The sequence below is a fragment of the Lates calcarifer genome, linkage group LG2, assembly GCF_001640805.2.
Source record: "Lates calcarifer isolate ASB-BC8 linkage group LG2, TLL_Latcal_v3, whole genome shotgun sequence".
NCBI lineage: Eukaryota > Metazoa > Chordata > Actinopteri > Centropomidae > Lates > Lates calcarifer.
This window is the reverse complement of record NC_066834.1, coordinates 14,938,105-14,951,463: the sequence shown is the minus strand read 5'-3', so window position 1 is coordinate 14,951,463 and position 13,359 is coordinate 14,938,105. Positions and strand designations below refer to the sequence as shown.

Below are 13,359 nucleotides of genomic sequence, written 5' to 3'. Positions count from 1 at the left end.
CCCCCCCCCCCGTTAACCTGCCATCCCTTATGTTCACAAATGTAATTTAAGTTGTGAAATAATTTGCCTAAAACAACTCTACTGTGGTGCTGCAAAGATACTGTGTAATGTCAAGATCACCAACTTTCTCATCTGATCATCTACGCCACTGCTTGTGTGTGTGGGTGAGTGGCGTGGACTATCTTGCCATTACAAACTCTTGTACTCAGCACAGTGGTTCTTTGATTATGTCAACAAACTGGACAGGAAGCTGAATCCTCTGAAGTGTGATACAGGTAACTAAAGAATTTTACTAACAGACTGTTTGTTGTTCAGTGTCATTAATCTCCAGACATCATCTGACCAACAGCTGCTGTCCATCATGATGCTGGTTAGTTAGTGGCATTGTAAATTAATTAACTAGTTAACATGAATTGCTTCTTGTTATAAAGTAGTTTTTGTGTGAAATAATGTCACTCAGTGCCCACAGGAAGTGGATGTTTCTGCTGTTCAGCTACTTGTCTGACGCCTGGTCTGGGTCCCTGCAGGTTGGCTCCTGTTCAAAAAGTACTGGATACCACATGTCCCATAATGCAACTGGACAGTTTCATGGGAACCAAAGCACTGGACCCACAGCTGTAACTGGTTGTTTGAAGGTTAAGACCTGGTTTTAGGGTCAGAGGTTGTCAATGTCAACCAGTGTCCCCACAGGGATAGTGGAACAAACTGTGTGTGTGTGTGTTGTGTCTCCTCCCTAACCTAAGACAAACTGTTTCCTTGACGACCAAACGCAAACCTTCACCTGCTGCAGGAAGTCATTCTCCTGATCGTCTCTGCAAGAGTCCTGAGACCAGTAGACTGGATCCAAACCAGCACACCAGATCAGCAGGCTGGATCTGGATCAGCAGAGAGAGCTGGATCAGAGCTGTGACTCCTCAGGTGTCACCTGTCAGGTGAGTTTAGGATCCTCAGTCCAAACTTCTGATCTGTTTCAGTCTGAAACAAAAAATTACAGTATTTTCTCCTTCATGCATGAATTGTAACTGTAACTAGAAAGTAACTCCCTCACTCCACCCCCTCAGGTTTTGAATCCTCCAGATGAAGAGCAGTGATGAAGGTGAGGTCTGAGCTGCTCTCTGTCTCTGCACTACATTTCCCAGAAACCACCTGTCACCCTGTCTGAGATCACTGCTCTGCTGCAGAGTCTCACTCTGAATGACAGGAAATCATCTCTGTGTTATCTGCTGGTAAACTCCCTTGCAGACAGGTGTGCAGCGGCTCCACCTCCTCGGTCCTGTCTGCGGTCTGGACCAATCAGGAGCAAGAGAGTGACCTTCAGTCAGGACAGGTGGATCTGTGAACCAACAGCTAACCTCTGTAAGTTTGATTCTTTTATCACAGCTTCACTTCTTGATTTATTTACTTCTGCCTCTCCTCCTGCTCTTTCAGGCCCTATATTTTATGTACAGTTTAACACAGACTTAACCAGTTTAACCAGCAGCAGACTCTGAATCTGATCTGAAGGTTGTATTCAGACTCACCAGCAGGTGGTGGCGTTGTTGAGGCATCTAAGTTTCTCTCTGCAGGTCTCAGTAATGTCACTCAGCACTCACAGGAGGTGGATGTTTCTGATGTCCAGCTGCTCCAGGATAGGTGGGACCACACCTGGGCTGACACCAGGTCCCACACGAATTCCCAAACCTGGTCTGACACCAGGTCCCACTCAAGGTCCCAGACCTGGTCTGATAACAGGTCCAAAACTTGGTCCAATACTTGGTCTGGGTCTCTGCAGGTCAGTGAGTGAATGAACCTCAGTTATCTCCAGATTTAAACCACATTCTCTTGTAACAGCTCAAATTCAAAAAGCACTGGATCCTACATGTCCCATAATGCAACTGGACAGCCTCCAGGTGGTAACTCAGGCTGGATGCTACAGAGGTCAAAACATGGAAGACAGATGCTCCATGTGTTTTCACTTTGAAGAGATCTGTGCTCAAAGTTATTTTCTCCTCATCATTATCATCATCCAGCTGTTTTCAGCGGTGGTCGGTCAGTCTCACCTGATCTTCTCTCAGCTGTTGTGGTTTGTGTTTCAGAGCGTCAGGACGTCTCGTCGTCATGGTGGTGTGGCGGAGCTGTCAGCAGTGCTCGGAGGTCTCCTGCAGCTGGTGGAGCGGCACTGGGACGGACCCAGATCCCTCCAACGAGACCAGCAGTTCCTGGGTACGTTCTGCCAGCTGTGCAGTAGTTCACACATCGTCTCAGTTCACAGTCACAGCTTTAGTTTTTCATCTAATTATATTAAACTTATTTAAAACCTTAAAGTAACAGACTTTGGTAAAGTTGAAGATTCAGATTCACTTCTGGTCATATCATAGAGAATTATACATTTTTTGATAATATTTTTAGTATTATTTGATTTAATTACATGATGGGTATCGGGAATTAAAATTATGACCAATGACAACTGAACTGTAGATATCTGAAATGGGAGTTTTTGAAAAGGAAGAACTGAATTACAGATATCTGCAGTACATAACCAGTCTAGTTATGAAATGTTAAAACATCTTGCATAAGTGCCAGGATTTTTTTTGGTTACTTTCCTTAACACTGTATAACTGGGCATTTTTCCACAGTTTGATTTTTTTGTTCTAGTATTTTAATCTCTTCTGTTCTTCTTTCCTTTCCATGAATTTAATTTTATTAATATTCTAATATTCTTCCTTATTATATTTGAACAAATCTCTGGAAAGTGCCATCACACCTTCAAAATGTCTCCGGTTTGCGTTGTTTATGGTTTGCGTTAAAAGAGGGAAAATTCAAGAAAAACACCACCAAAAACGGCGACTTTCACCTGCGGTTTGAAGCAGTGTAGTCGGAGAGTGCTTGTGTACAGCGACCACTTTGTTTAAGGTAACGTAACTTCTATGTTTATATAACTGTTTCCTTAGAATACTTTGCAACATGTGCCCTTGTAACTGAACAGCAATATGTAGCAGTGATAGCTAACACTGGTGTTTTGCAGGGTGCAACTGTGGCATTTAGGGTATTTATGCGTATTGGCCGACTCACTTGTAGCTATGTTTATGTTTGTATTTTACATATACTCCCCATTCAATTAAAAGCATTTCTGATTTACATGAAAGGCACGAGAGCAACTGTAGGTATATATAAGTAATGACCTTGAAGAAAGTCTAACATTACTTACTAAAATCTGCATCACATGTTGCTAATTTTCTAGTTTCACTAGTTGCTAAGTTTGTTTATCATCAGACAAAAGAGAAGAAATACTCACTAAGTAAGAAACTTAATAATTCCTGTACTTAATCACAGTATATCCTCATTCAGACTTAAATAATTGAAATTTATTTCTAGTGTCTCTTTTTAATTCTAGTCATGCGATCATATTGTTCACATTTGACCTTGCTGAATATTACTTCTGGGTGTTGCTTTAACTGAATTTATCTGCAGTTGTCAGTGTTTCTTTTCATATATCAATTACTTTTTTCATACTGCAAAACAACCTTATTGCTAAGTGTTTAATTATTGGTTGTTCTCTTTAGGGTCTGTGTCTGTAGACTGGGCTCTTACAGTTAACCTATTAGAAAGGTTAACCCATGTCAGAGATGATCAACAAAGACAGAGAGACCTCACTCCATGAGATGTTAAATGATCCACAAGGTAAATGAACTGTATTAATAAGTGTGGCCATAGTGTCTTAGGTTATAGTTGGATAAGGCAGACATGATTCTCACAACAAATAATGTCTGTAAACATTGCATAAGGTGGACACAGTAAGTTATCAGCAGTGGTGGTATTTACGGTCTATGGTAAAAACTGGTACACCCCCCCTTCCATTGGTTAGAACCCTGGAGTTATCTCGACCAATCAGAAGCGGATGTAGGCGGAACAGAATCGGTTGACCAATCAGCGTTTGTCTGGCGATGCTGGCTGGCGTTTGCCGTCCTTAGTCGTAACGTGTGACGTAACCGGTGGAGAGGAGAGGGGAGAGCTGCAACGCCTGAATGGCGGGACAAAGTCGGAAAAACGAATGAAAATATGGAGAAAAACAATGTTTGAGTCGTCGCTCGTTTCTTAGGACTGTGTAAAACTTAACTTCTGAAGAAAACTGGACGCTATAATAAGTTGTGGAGCTGTTTTTGTCGAACACCAGTGAGGCTGGACGCTGAGCACGCGGAGGTAAGGCTAACAAACTAGCTAATTGGCTGCGAGTGTTAGCATTAGCTTAGAGTGTGAGAGTTATGATACCCTTATTTATTGAGTTTCTGACACTAAAGCCTTCCTGACGTGTTGAGAGCCTTCGACGTGGATGGATGATAACACAGCTAGTATCTATAGGACTGCTTACGTCTCTTTGCGGTCAGTTTGCAGACATCCTGCGTCTCGTCGTAATGTTGTGTTCCATTCTCCACAAAGTTGTGTCTCCGTGGTAGGGGTTTTGTTCCTTTTTGATCATTTTGAATCGTGTTATTTCTCAGGTTTTGTTTCTTTGGGACTGTTTTGCGTCTTTGTGGTTGTTTTGCATCATATTGTGTCTCTTCATAGTTTCTTGTCCGTTCCTGGTCATTTTACACTTCGTTGAGGTGAATTTTTGTTTCATTGTGGCGGGTTAAAGTTTCATTGTGATCGTTTCTGCGTCCCAGGTTTTGTCACTTTGAGGTCGTCTTTGTGTTTCTCGTAGTTTTGTGTCCATTCCTGGTCATCTGCGGTTGTGTTTCGCCTCTTTGTGTCTCAGTTATTTGTATTTCCGGGATATATTGCGAATGAAACCCCGTGCTATTATTCTGACCATAGCCATCCTCTGATCTCCTGTTGTGTATATTAGTGATTAGCAGTTACTTTGTGGTGATTGGACATTTGATTGATTAGATTTTAACTCCGTGCCCCTCCGCAATGTATGAGCTGAGATTACTGGTAGAAATCACTGCATTAAAACTAAAATTTAAAAGGCTGAATATAGCGAGGTGACACAGCCAAATGCTCACACAGTGTAGGAATGGCATGTTATCTTTTCTGATGTGTACGTCAATCAGGAGAGCTGCTATTGTAGCTGTGGTAGTACAGTCACAATGCTGGGCTGGCTAAACATATTGTCTGATGACAATGGTAGGCAAGTAGATGATGCAGTGCATAATAATTATTCTCAGAAGCATTTGTTTATTGTTGGGATTCTCCACTCTTCAAGACTCAGATAGCAGAGTGTTGCACAGGCTTTGACACCTATGATATAACTTAACCCTCCCGTTGCCCTGCGTATTCCGTATACTTTTCTCTTCTTACTATTATTCAAAAACAAAAGATAACCGCTTCACAATCACGAATGTCATGCACAGCAACATCCTACTACTACTACTACTACTACTACTACTACTACTACTACTACTACTACTACACATAGGAAGGCACATTCGCACACTTTGACCCAGAGGACAACGCGAGGGTTAAAGTCATCCCCTGTAATGCATCTCATTTTTTCAGTGTCAGCAAAGCCTACTCACTGTTCAATTCAATTCACAGCAGAAAGACATTAATGCTGTATACTGAAGTGTTTGTTAATTTATAGCAATATTCAACAGTGATAGCGCATATCGCATGTTTTCCTAATATCGTGCCGCCCTAGTCTTGACATATTGTTTATGCAAATTCCCAAATTGCTCTGATGCTTCCAGTAACAATCATATAACAGAAAAACAACTGATTAATTTTCCCAACGATGCATATTTCATTTAGCAGCTGCAAGCAGAGAGTATTTAACATTTTATTTAATAAAATGATTTATACGTTATTTTGAAATGGAGTAAGTCAACTGAAAGGTTTATTCAGAAACATGTTAATGATTTAGTTGCAGACAACATTTAACAAACCACAGTAAAGATAAGGACAGAAGTTTGACTGGTAGGAGACACTTTTTGTTTTATTCTCTGAGCCTGAACACGTCATGTAGCTGTGATCACACAGGGCAACATCAGTAGTGGAATATTCCCAACATCAGGTGCAGCTGTATCTGAAAGTTTTCTTGGTCCTCCAGATGTTGTCTTGTCTTTCCGTGACTCTTGTACATGACATGTTGAGTTGGAGGTTCAGATCCTCCATCAACTGCTTTGAGGAGCTCATGGTTGTTGTTACCACAGGGTTGGAGAATCAGGAGTTTTATTGTCAGAAGTCTGGACAAGTTCATTATTAGCAACCAAATGTTCACTCGTGCTGTTTGATGCCAACTGATTGTAAATTACTGTAGGAGCAGGAGGAAACTGTATGATCAATATCAGTTGTTGATCAGTGAGTCCTGTGTTCATGGATATTTGCAGTGGATGAGAGAGCTGTTTAAGCATGTGGCTTCCATAGCTTTTAATTGTGTCACACTACACATCTGACATTAGTGCAAAAAGGTAATAATGTAACATATGTTATATATGAATGGAACATTTGTCTGTGCTGGTTTTGGCAGCTGCAGCAGCAGCACATCTGTAGAGGCAGAGCGCCCTCTGGTGGCTGCAGAGACAAACTGTATTTAATAGACGTTAAAGCTTCTGTCCAGTCACAGCCCAGATTTATTCAACATCCAAAACAAGTCTGAGTCTGGTGTGTTTCCTGGTTTAGTTCATTATAAAGTGCTGATCAGTTTACACTTACAGTACGTTAATTTAGTGTTGAAATGAGGAACTCAAAGACTTCATAGTAATTAATCGTAGAAAATAAAAATAAACTGAGAACCTCACAGATAGAACAACACAGCTTTTACCTTCACATTTAATTGTTTGTTGACAGTTTGAACTTCAATACCCAGAATCCTTCTGTGTTTTTACTCTGATGGTTTAAACAGTTGCAGCTTTACATGAATGTTTGTTGTGTTTTTCTCCTCAGGACTGAGAGTTGAAGCAGGAAACAGCTGAGCTGACAGAAGAGACAGACGTGAAGATTTCCACAAGGTCAGTGTGACTTTATTCTTTTCAGTCTGACTCTGTCATTATCTCAGCTGCAGTTTGACTCTTTAAAATCTCTGGAACTAACATCAAGTTAAAGATGCTCTGACTTAATCAGTTTTAATTAGTAATAGAAAAAAGGTAAATTAATATTTTTCCTCAATGTAGCTGCAAAAAATAAATTAAGCCTTTAACAAACAAGTTTAAATTTTAGTGTGAAAATAAGTTTTAAAAGTAGCTTAACTATCAAATAAAAAGTCAAAATAATTTTAAATATGTTTTAAAAAGTCTTTATAATTTAAAGCCTTTAGATAAGTTTGAAAAATAAGTTTCAAATTCAGCTTAAAACTTTAAAATAAATCCTTTAGTATAAATCTAAGTTTAAAGAACTAAACTAAAAAGTTTATGGAATGTGTTAGAAACAAGTATAAAGTTTAAAACCATTAAATGTATGATAGGTTATTAAACATTTCTGTGTAAGATTTTAATCTTAGAATTTAATTTAGCAGCTGCAAGTAGAGAATGTTTTGCTTAATAAAGTGATTTGTGTGACATGATTTTAAAATAGAGAAAAACTGAAAAGTTTAATCAGAAACATTTTAATGATTTTAGTTTCAGACATTTAACAAACCACAGACAAGATAATGACAGAAGTTTGACTGAGACACTTTGTTTTATTCTCTGAGCCAGAACACGTCATGTAGCTGTGATCACACACGTCTCTGTGTTTAACTGCTTCTAACACAGAAGCAGTTAAACACAGAGACATGTTTGATCACAGCTACGTTATAGAGGGAGGTAAAACAAAGTGTCTGCACTGTAACAACATGAAGGAGCAGAGCAGGAGGTTTTCTCTCTGTTTTACTCATTAACATCTTCATAACTGTTGTTTTCTTTCATCCACTTCAGCTCCAGGACTTCAGCTGCTGATGACGACGACGACGACTCCTCCTGCAGAGACACAACATGTTAGTAACAGGAACTTACTGCTGTTTAGTTACTACTTATTACCATTAATTTGTATTAATTACCATTTAATTATTTAAATTATTAGAGTAATGACTAATAATGTTACTACCATTTATGTTAGTGTAACTAATTACACTGTTTACTAATTCAATTAATTTGTTCTATGATGTGTTTTTAAATAAATAAAAAAACATGTTCTTACCTTCACTTTTAGTGGATCCACTGGTTTCTGAGAGTTCACCTGAAAAACACAAAACATTCATTTAAAATCAAAATACATTATATTAAGTACAATAATTGTTTCTAATGATTTATAATTGGTCATTAGATGAGGAAAAATGTGAACTTCATCTTTGCAAACAGAATATCAGTCAATACTACAGATACATAATGTAATGTAATGATGGACAGTTTATATAATGATGTTTATGAATTACCTGGAGGTCTCTGTCTCTGGACTCAGTGGTGACACCTGGAGGAAATAAAAGAAAGTCCTCATTAACCATTTCATCTAAAAATGACTGGATTCATTTTCTGTCTATGAACTGTGATATTTTTACTACTCCAGTTCTAAAACTATCACTGAACACAGACATATACAGGTTGATGTAATGATGTTGCTGATTTACCTGGATGGACGTCTGTGTTGAGGATTTTCTGGTCTCTTGATTCATGGATGAAGTGGTGACACTGTGGAAATAAAAGAAATACAATATTACCTCATCCTCATCTACAATTCAACCTTAAAGCATCAATATTCTACATTATATCTGAACCACAACATTTTCAGATCAGATCAGAGGGAATTTGAGATAAACATCAGATCCACATCCTTCAGAACCTGAGACCAACAAATCAAACTGTTTCTGTGTCTTTGACCACATATTATGACATTTGTTTTTACATTTTTACAAATATTTTTTTTGACATTTTCGATGCATACTATACTATGACTTTTTATATCTTACTATACTGACGATGTTTTTTTTAATAATCCCTTACATATTATGACGTGTTCTGCTCATTTCCACCACACAGAAACATAACTGACACTTATAACAAACAAGCAGGAAGAGTTTTAAAGATTAAAGTTAAGTCAACACCTTTTTTTAAAAGAATCCACTAATTTTTATTTAACTAACTTTTCTTTGGTTGGGGGTGCGCAGAGGTTGATGTTTTACTTCATAGAGACGCGGAACTAATGTTAATGGTTCTGTTTCTGCCAGAGTGCGCGTTTTCTATCTGAGTGGTGCAAGTAAAGCACTGGAACAATGTCGGGAATATAATGTAGCGAATTATGACCGGAACATTTCCGGTTCTGTGCTCCACGCTCGCAGGACAGATGAGACACACTGCTGAGAACACTGCCACTAGTCTGAGGGCCGTTGTTGATGAATGGGGTGCATGTGTCCACGACAATGCAAAAAACATGACTCTCACAAACGCAGGATTGGTAGATGAATGGGGATGTTACGCTGTAGCTTGCGATCAACGATAAATTTAAACTGCCTGTAGCCGCCCAGTGTCTTCTTGTCGCCATGGCAGCATTAAAGAAAAAGCAACAACAGCAAAATATGCCGAAGCATAAACTGATACAGTGCTGCTCTACACGCTGAAGCCCTGTGTGTGACGAGATGGACAGTAACGGCCACTTTATCTGACAGAACTGTCACGAAGTTATCTGATGCCCGAGTGTTGGAACTGACTAACGACAGCTGGCAAATCATTAAAGACATGTTACTGGTACTTAAATCACTGAACTGCACAACAACTGTTATGTACAGCGAGACACACGCTGGTGTATCCAGTCACAAACAGCCCTCTGAGTCGCCATTTACACAGTCAGCCAGCAGAGTCTCCGAAGGTAGACGAGTTCAAACGCAGCGTGTCAGCGACTAATCGACCAATCAATTTAAATTGACTTAATTAATCTAGAAAAAATAATTAAAATGCCCATCCCTGATTAATACAGTGTTGTTTGCAACTGTATTTAAATTCTGATAATGTGCAATCAAACTAATTTGACTACTTTGACCTACTTTAATACCAATTCAGCATTTAAAGGTCTTAAACTTATTTGTTCCAGAGCAGACGTTTTAAAGAGTTAAAGTTCAGCTGAGATAATGACAGAGTCAGACTGAAAATAATAAAGTCACACTGACCTTGTGGAAATCTTCACGTCTGTCTCTTCTGTCAGCTCAGCTGTTTCCTGCTTCAACTCTCAGTCCTGAGGAGAAAAACACAACAAACATTCATGTAAAGCTGCAACTGTTTAAACCATTCAATACCCAGAATCCCACTGTCTTGGGAGGGAGAAACCAAGAAACCAAAGAAAACTAATGTAGAAGATCAAAACATTAAAAAACAATATATTACTCGTACTAGACTTTTTATGTGACGGCCAATTTGTCCATTAATATTGAGGAATTCCGGCCATACGGAACAACTACCGGACATATGTTTTAAACAGCCATTTCACAGCCTACATTAAAACAACAATAAAGCACAAACGTTATGATCCAACAAATTTAATTTATGTAAAGTAATCAGCATGACTGAACTCTGAGGGATGTCTGCTTAGACAAGTCGGAGTCGCGTTAAATGTTAATATGCGCGTCGAGCCGAGTCACGTGACCGAACACTGAGTGAATGAAACAGCGGGGGCAAAACCAACGTTTTGAGTGATAAAAGTTTACACGTTCAAAGGGATAGCTCCGTTATTTTTGACTCTGGATCAGTATTGATCAGGAGGAGTGAACCCGGACACCGCGAACAGCTGCTGCAATGTAAACAAACAGTGCTCACGTCCACATCAAAGTAGTTCACCAATGCGGTTCGTTTTGTCACTGACAGGCTCTGATTGTTATTACAATTATCTGATGACATTACGGACAGGATTCCTACAGAGATATATCTTTTTATTCACCAGAAACATCGCTTTAAAAAAAATCTCAACCAGACTCCAGTGACAAATACAGGAGCTGCAGAGACACAGCTGCCTCGACCTGGTAGTATGCTAGTTATCATGGGGCACATTTACTTCAGTAAATGTGAATACTTCTTCCACCACTGAAAGTCACACAGTAACACATACTAACTAACAGATGTGGGCACTGTTCCTGATCAATAATGCACCGATTCCAGGGGGTTTTGTCCCTGTCGATCATTTATATGAGAAAACAAGGTCAACGTTTCAAAATACCAGAGTTATCCTCCCAAAAAATCATCCTAGTCAACAAATTTTATTTGTCACACAACCGACTATTTAGGCTATTAAGCATATTTTTAACCGGACATTTTGGCCGGTGATTTTATCATTTGCCGGACAACAACGCAATAAACTCTAGTCTCAGCTCCTCCACACACACACACACACAGAGAGCAAAAGTAGACAGGTTGACAATTTGATAAAAGCTCCTGCAAGTTTTAGAAATATGTCAAATCAAAGAGGCTCCATGTCGCCACAAATGTCTGAAAAAGACCAAAACATCTGCGTTTATTGAAAGCAAGCTCCATAAAACTGTGCTCAGGCAATTACCAGGTCACCACAAACAAATTACTGATCACTGATATACACAACAGATTATTACCACAGACCCAACAGGTCTGTAAAATATCCCTGATGTATATATAAAGTGTCCACAAACACACAAAACGACCAAAAAGAGACAAAACCTGAGACGCAAAACGACCACAACGAGATGTTAAACCGCCACAAACTGACTTTAAATGACCAGGACGGTCCATAACGTTACACAACATTACAAAGAGACCAAACATGTCTACCCAGTGACCACAAAGAGATATCAACAGACCAAGAGAGGCTCATTAGGTTATCATCGGTGCACGATGGAGTCTTGAACTCATGTCAGGGACGCTTTGGTCACAGAAACACAAACCCAAGGAATACAAACCGACTGAAAATTGAAATAAGTTTCAATAACCTGATTAAAAGAGAAAGCTAATGCTAACGCTCGCTGCTAATTAGCTAGCTCGTTAGCCTTACCTCGCAGGTGTGCAGCGTCCAGCCTCACTCGTGTTCGACAAAAACCAGCCCCATCGCTTCCTTTAGCATCGAGACTTGATCAGCAATGAAGTTTTCCGTGGTGCTAACACAGCGACGACTCAAATGTTGATTTTACTGTGTTTTTACTCATTTTTCTGACTTTGTTTCTCTGTAGCTCCACTCTCCTCGGCGCAGACAACGGCCATTGACGGCACGTGCTAGCCAGCATCGCTGATTGGTCGACTGATTCTGTTCCGCAACCGTACCTGATTGGTAGAAAAAAACTCCAATCAGGAGAGGTTATTCAAAGGTTCTAACCAATGGAAAAAGTGCAGGCCAAAACGCCAACAATAACCATTAAACAGATACCAGACACAATTAGGTGAACTTTTCAAAAACTTTCACTACAAATCTGTCCCAATCCTCGCCCTGAAAATGTCCTGAAACATGCTCCTAAACAATGTCTGTGAAGACCTTACATTTTCAGTAGCTGCTCACCACTTTTTTCTGGTGGAATAAATACAACAGTACTCAGTGTGACACCCTGATAGACTTCACAACATCTCTCCACTCTTGATTTCAAATATTTATCATTGACACCCATTTCTGTTAGATCCTAAATAAGTGGGTTATTAGTTACAGCCAGGATCAGCTTCTCCTCCGCCTTGTTTCTGATTTTAATTGGTCAAGAGAGAAGTAATACCAATGAAGCTGAATGTCAAGGTTGAACTGTTTCAAAATGATGGAAAATTGTTTTATTTCCAAACCAAATGTTGTAGTATAACCACCAGGAGACTGTATTTTATTCATGTATTGATCCAGGAAGTTTTAATCTGTGAATATCTTTCCAACTTTACAGAAGTTACTAACAGCTATTTTATTTATCACTTGATCTGATTGTTTCCTTTATCAACTGTTGACCTGTTTAGTCTATACAATGTCATTAAACAGTGAGAAACTACAACACCAGCATCCTTCTACTGTCAGTTTATATAAATGTTTAAAAGACAACCATCACAAATAACATTTGCATCTTCAGGCGTCTTGTTATGTCTGACCAGCAGCCACAGAGGTTCATGTTACACTTCAATATATTCACATTTAACAACTTTAAGCTGGTGAAAATATGGCATGTCATTGTACTGTACTGTGCCCATAAATCTGACCTGAGGGGTCTGTGTGCAGGTGGAGCGTATGACCTTCTGTTTGAGCTGCAGCAGCCTGCAGCAGGTGGAGGATCATCAGAGGACGGAGGCGGTGCTGGACTCAGACTTACTTCACAGGCCAGTGAACTGGTTCTGCTGAGGAGGAAACTGGAGAAAACTGAACATCTACTGGTCAGTGACAGAAACACTGATCCGGATCCAGATCCAGCTGAGGGTCTGGTTCAGTGAGTCGTAAAAACATTTAAAAAGAAAAAAGTAATTTGAGTTTAAAAGACATTTTTAAAAAGTTTCATTT

General features: G+C 39.4%; 2 long non-coding RNA genes across 3 annotated transcripts; one reads left to right on the top strand and one right to left on the bottom strand.

Moving 5' to 3' along the window:
• The first annotated feature begins 3,943 nt into the window (after window positions 1–3,943).
• Window positions 3,944–8,099, top strand: LOC108894282 (uncharacterized). Its single transcript, XR_001962796.2, has 3 exons — window positions 3,944–4,179; window positions 6,865–6,929; window positions 7,833–8,099. It is a non-coding gene; the product is annotated as an uncharacterized LOC108894282 (long non-coding RNA).
• On the bottom strand, window positions 6,936–12,067 carry LOC108894280 (uncharacterized). 2 transcript variants are annotated; one of them, XR_001962794.2, is made up of 6 exons: window positions 11,899–12,067; window positions 10,055–10,119; window positions 8,522–8,582; window positions 8,330–8,364; window positions 8,095–8,133; window positions 6,936–7,874 (listed from the first exon to the last, which is right to left on the bottom strand). It is a non-coding gene; the product is annotated as an uncharacterized LOC108894280 (long non-coding RNA). The 2 variants fall into 2 exon arrangements; XR_007814624.1 differs by having other exon boundaries at window positions 7,139–7,871.
• Window positions 12,068–13,359: the final 1,292 nt, after the last annotated feature.